This window comes from Cervus canadensis, chromosome 26, assembly GCF_019320065.1.
Source record: "Cervus canadensis isolate Bull #8, Minnesota chromosome 26, ASM1932006v1, whole genome shotgun sequence".
NCBI classification, from domain to species: Eukaryota; Metazoa; Chordata; class Mammalia; order Artiodactyla; family Cervidae; genus Cervus; species Cervus canadensis.
Window position 1 is genome coordinate 5,353,579 of NC_057411.1, and position 6,000 is coordinate 5,359,578.

A 6,000-nucleotide genomic window follows, 5' to 3' on the forward strand; every position below is an offset into this window, starting at 1 on the left:
CCTGGATGGGATTCTGAAACAGAAAAAGGACGTGAGGTAAAAACTAAGGACATCTGAATAAACTACATGATTTAGTTAATTTTAATGTACTGAAGGTAACAAATGCGTCTTGGCTCATTAGCTATAATAAATGTGCCCTTTTAATATAAGATATAACAGGGAAAATTGTTGGGATGAAAGTATATGGGAACTCAGTACTATCAATTCAATTTTTCTGTAAATCTTAAACTATTCTAAAAAAGTAAAGTCTCAAGCAATTTAAATGCTTGCATTGTAAATAAAACAGAAATTATTTCTGATAAACAATAAGAAGGCAAAAAACTGGATGTTGTTTGTTAGTGTCTCTAAAGGTGGCAAGGAACGCTTCTTGGGAAATCACGTAACAGCTGAGACTTGAAATTTGAAAAGGAGTTGGCTGAGAAAAGAGGACACTAAGACTCTTCTAGGCTGAGATTACAGGGAATTCTAAGACTGAGAAAATCAAAGCAAGTTCAGTGAGGTCACAGCAAGATCCCTGGGCAAAAATGATAAGATGAGGCTGTGACTGCCCCAGAGAGGCCTTGGAGACCAGGCTAAGAATTTTTCAATTTATATTAAAACCAAAAAAACATTTACTCAATTACCGGTATGATCAGCATGGCTATTTGCAGCTCTGCTAAGCTTTTGGCCCTGTTATTGTTGTTTACTCACTAAGCCATACTGAACTCTTTGTGACCCTGTGGACCATAGCTTGCCAGGTTCCTCTGTCCATGGGTTTTCCCAGGCAAAAATACTGGAGTAGGTTGTCATTTCCTTCTCCAGGGTATCTTCCCAACGCAGGGATCGAACCTGTGCCTCCTGCATTACAGGAGGATTCTTTACCACTTGGCCCCCTGGGAAGCCCACTGGCCCCATAGCAATGAACAAAACAGTAAAACTCCTGCCCTAGTAAAGACCTCGAGGGCAGGGCGGGAGATGCTGGAGGGAAGAAGATGGGGAAATGGACTGAGCACTGAAGGGCCTTTGGTTTTACTCTGAGATGAAGGTTTTTGAGTCAAGGAGTGATTTGACCTTCTTGTGCATTATCTATGATACCTCACTCAGGCCACTACGCTTCCCAAAATCAACTCCCCGTGTCAGCCACAGTGATCTTTTGCAAACAGACCTAGTCATTTTCCTGCTCCTGCTTTAAAGCCCCATTTTTGTCTCCTTGCAAAGACATAAGAATCCAAACTCCTAAAAGATTAAAGAAACTCCTAAACACTTAAGACAATTCTGCAAAATATGTCAATCTGAAAGGAAAATGTGATTTTTTTAAAAAATAAGTTTTTATTTATAGTGGTTAAAGGGTGAAAAATTTCCTCTCCAAATCAAACCAGGTCCCAGAGGAATCTTGAGGGCCATTCTGAAACCAACTGCACATGCAAACAAATGTCCTTTAGTTTATTCTAGCAAACCCTCATCTCAGGATTTTCCTGGTGGCTCAGTGGATAATAGTCCTACCTACAAATGCAGGGGACAAGGGTTCAATGCCTGGTCAGGGAAGATCCCCACACGCTATGGAGCAACTAAACCCACGTGCCACAACTGCTGACGCCGTGTAGCACAATTACTGAAGCCTGCACACGTAGCCGCTATGCTCTGCAACAAGAGAAGCCACGGCAATGAGAAGCCTGTGTACTGCAAGGAAGAGGAGCCCCACTCCCTGCAACTAGAGAAAGCCTGCACACAGCAAGGAAGGTTTTCTACGGGAACTCTACTTTGAGGAGAGTTTCTCCAAGAAATTCAATTTCATTTTTTAATGCATTTGGTGGGTTGTATATCTGAGCAAATTTGCTGGAAACTTCCTAGGAGATGCAACTGAATAAAAGTGATAAATAAGTACATTTCATTTCTACAACATGATGGAGACAATTTCAGCTCAGCATGCAAATTTTAATTTTGGGGGGAATGCTATAGAATTTTAATAAATGGGATACTGAGAAGTTATTAATAAGAACCAGACATTTGAATATAATAAGTTTAAAATATTAAAGGAAAATTGTATATGTGTATTATAACTAAAATTATTTCCTTCTATCCTGAAATTTTCCTTTAATATATGTATTGTAAATGTATATTGTATATGTATTATTTTATATATAATATTAAAAGGTTATATTATATTGAGGTTGGGAGAAAGCCTCAAGTGATATGACTATTGATACTACTTATTCTTGAGTATCAGTAATACATAACATTTTAGTTTTCAGATTGTATGTTACTGAAATATTTGGCACTTTCTACAAATTTGTTTCTGATTAGTTGTAAATAACACAAAATAATTAGAATCTAATATTTACAAAGTAGCTTCCCAATGGCTCAGCAGTAAAGAATCTGCCTGCCAATGCAAGAGATGCAGGAGATGTGGGTTCAATCCCTGGGTCAGGAACATCCCATGGAGGAGGAAATGGCCACCCACTCCAGTATTCTTGCCAGGGTAATTCCATGGACAGAGGAGCCTGGTGGGCTACAGTCCATAGAGTCACAAAGAGTCAGATATGACTGAGCATGCATGCAGACACACATGATTTATAAAGTATGTAATACTTTAGTAATTAAATTCATATTTATAGGAACTAATAAAACAGAACTAAATTAGACACTACATAAAATGACAGCCAATGATTATACTAAAACTTCTCTCTTGGTGTGAATCACACATTTTATTTGGACTTCCATTTCAAGATGACCTATACTTGTTGACAAATTATCAGTGATTATTCTCAAAAAGGAAGAAGGCTATGCCTTCATTCTGGACCTTAAATTAAGAAGCTAATCTTAATTATAATTCCCACTACCCTATTTTTAAAAAATGGCTTACCCAGTTCCTACCCATTACCAACCCAACCCCATTTAGAACTGACCCATAGTTGCTCTGCTCATCATCCATTCTATGAGTGGGAAAAGAGAGATGACACTTGCCTACAGGCTAAATTAGTCTAAGGGAATCAGCTGGAAAGGTCACCATCTGAATATTCTAAGAGGTCAGTGAGGAAGTTCCCTCCCCCTACTCATCCCTCCCCACTTATAGGACTCTATAGGAGGCTTGTGGAATCGATTTCCCCTACGATGTCACTGTCCCCTTCAGTAAGCCTATCTTGACCCAGACTGGGTTGCTGCTACTACAGCTGATAAGTCGCTTCAGTCGTGTCCGACCCTGTGCGACCCCATAGACAGCCCATCAGGTTCCCCCGTCCCTGGGATTCTCCAGGCAAGAACACTGGAGTGGGTTGCCATTTCCTTCTCCAATACATGAAAGTGAAAAGTGAAAGTGAAGTCGCTCAGTCATGTCCGACTCTTAGCGACCCCATGGACTGCAGCCTACCAGGCTCCTCCCTCCATGGGATTTTCCAGGCAAGAGAACTGGAGTGGGGTGCCATTGCCTTCTCTGCCAGACTGGGTTAGATGCTCCTTAAACAGACCTGGTTTGCTGCCACGCACCTCTTCATCCATCTTAACACTTCTAGAAATCCATTGTCATTTTTCCATGAAATTCTCCCTTGCCACTAAACTATGAGCTTCTTTTATCCCTAAAGCTTAGCGACCCAGGGATTGAACCTGGGTCTCCGGCATTACAGGCCGATTCTTTATCATCTGAGCCATGAAACCCGGACCTAAAGCCTAGCAGGGACTAGTTATTTGGCCACAGATATTTATTTGAAGGCCTATTCTGTACCAGGTGCTGTGCGAGATTCTGGATTTATGAAGGTGACCAAAGTAGTAAAACTGACATGGAATTTACAGTCTGTTGAGGGAAATCAGTTTTTAAAATTAATATACAAGTAACTAATCAATTAAAATAGTGTTTAGAGCCACAACATCCAAGTAACAGGTGGTAATAGAGTGCACAGAGGCTTCGTAGGACTTGATGCAGTTCATGTGAAGGCTTCCTGGGAGATGTGACATTTAAGGGGCTTCCTGAAATGAGAACAAGTTGCCCAAGCAGACTGGGTCTGTGTTGGAGTCGGGGTAGGTACTGAGGCCCAGAAGAACCATCCAGATAGTTGAAACAGCACATGGAAATAGTCTGAGACTGGAAGTGGCCAGTGTGGAGGAGTTAGTGGCAGGAGAGATAGCAGCCCAGGTCAGGCAGCTCCTTATTGAACTTAAGCAGCTCAAACATTGCCCTAAAGAAATGAGAAAGCTGGGAGGGGATTTTAGCCACAGGAATGACGTGATCAGATGATCTGATTTGCATTTTTAAAAGCTGAATTTCTGAGGCCTCCAGATGAAGAATGGAATGTAGAAGAGCAGGAATGGGCAAAAGGATTTTAGCTAAGGCAACAGATAATGGTGGCTTAATGGATGTAGACAGCGGAACTTTAGAATCGAAATATAGGACACAGCGCCTGGAAAGTCCCCGCACATACCTTTCAGGTTCCAGGTTTTATGTCTCAGTGAACAAGGCACCATGAATTATTCAATACTAGCTTTTTCATAGCAGAGCTAGGACTACAAGCCAATTGTGCATTTTTCTCTTGCTACCTTTATTCATGGACCTCATGACTCGACAAGCTTTTTAATTTTAAAAGAGCAGTGCCTTACTAAATGATGGATATATGAACTTCATTACCCTATTCTCTCTACTTTGAGATGTTTGAAAATCTTGATAATAAGAGGTTTTATGAAACAATACTTTAAAACCTTTGGGGCATAGGTATGAATTCAGAGCATTTGAAATCAGTTTAGCGATGGAAACCGGTCCAGAGCTTCCTGGGGCTCGCATACTCACACGGCGCCCTCTGGGTCCCAGCCTGGTAGCCTCAGACAGGTGGTATCTGGACTGAATGCCACAGTCATAGATAGTGCTAGATTTCTGGACTCCATGGCACTTACCTGGGGCAAGACATGGAACCTCCCTTTGAATCTTCTGCACAGTGGGAGTCCATACTGTCAAATGACAAAATAATAGTTTAGTCATGAACTTGATGTCCCTTATTCATGGCAAAACCATCCATGAATCGAGGAGTACACTACCTTACAGACAGATAATAGAGCACTCTTCCAGAGGGAATCTGAGCAACAGCAGGTTTATAGAGCTTCTAAGAGGAAACAGGAAACAGGACAAGATAGTCTAGGAGGTCAGTCATTTCCTTATAAGCTTAGCAGGTCCTATTTTCCAGGGTAAGGTGAGCTAGGTGAAGCTGAGCTAGGGGATTGTAATGGGTGTATGTTGACAGTGGGGCATTTCCTGGAGGTGCAGGCTGGCTTAAGTTTAGATTTGTGACTTGCGTTGGGCTGCTGGTGTTAGGGCAACCACTGACCGAAACCACCCACCCTGGCCAGGACTGATAGCAACTACTTGCAGGAGTTATCTTACAACTGGAGGTCCTGGTAAGGAACATGGAACTAACAAGCTACCACCAACCGGAAGGAGTCAGGAAAGGTCAAAAGGAGAGAGGAGACACCAGTCCATGCGTCTTACCAACCTCTCAGAATCCTCACTGGAATGCATCCTGGCTGAGAGATGCATGTGCCACCAGGAAAGACCCTGAGTCAGAACGACTGGCAAGAGATAACCAGGAAACTCACCGCATCACCATAAACCTGAGACGGTGAGCCGCATGACAGAGAACTTCTCCTGGGTTCCCTCACTCTGCTGCTCGCCACCCCTTCCCAGAAAAGTCTCTGGCTTTGTTAGCACATGTCTCCTCAGACAATTCATTTGAGTGTCAAAAAAAAGCCCACTCTTGGGCTCTGGAAGTGGTCCCCTTTTCTGCAACAGCACATTTCCTGATCACTTAACATTCTTTTCTCTAACTCTTCCTAGACATTAAGTAATCAATGTCACCACAGCTGTATGCATAAACCCCCCAAGAGTGACTATACAGTTGCCTATTTATGATTTAAATTACATGCTAGAATAAATTTGAAGAAGTTCTGGATTTGTTTTATTTAAGCTAGGGACTGTTACTCATTTAATAGTTTTGGAATACAGAAAGCAAAGGGAAGTGTTTATATTCACTAAAACAACTATAT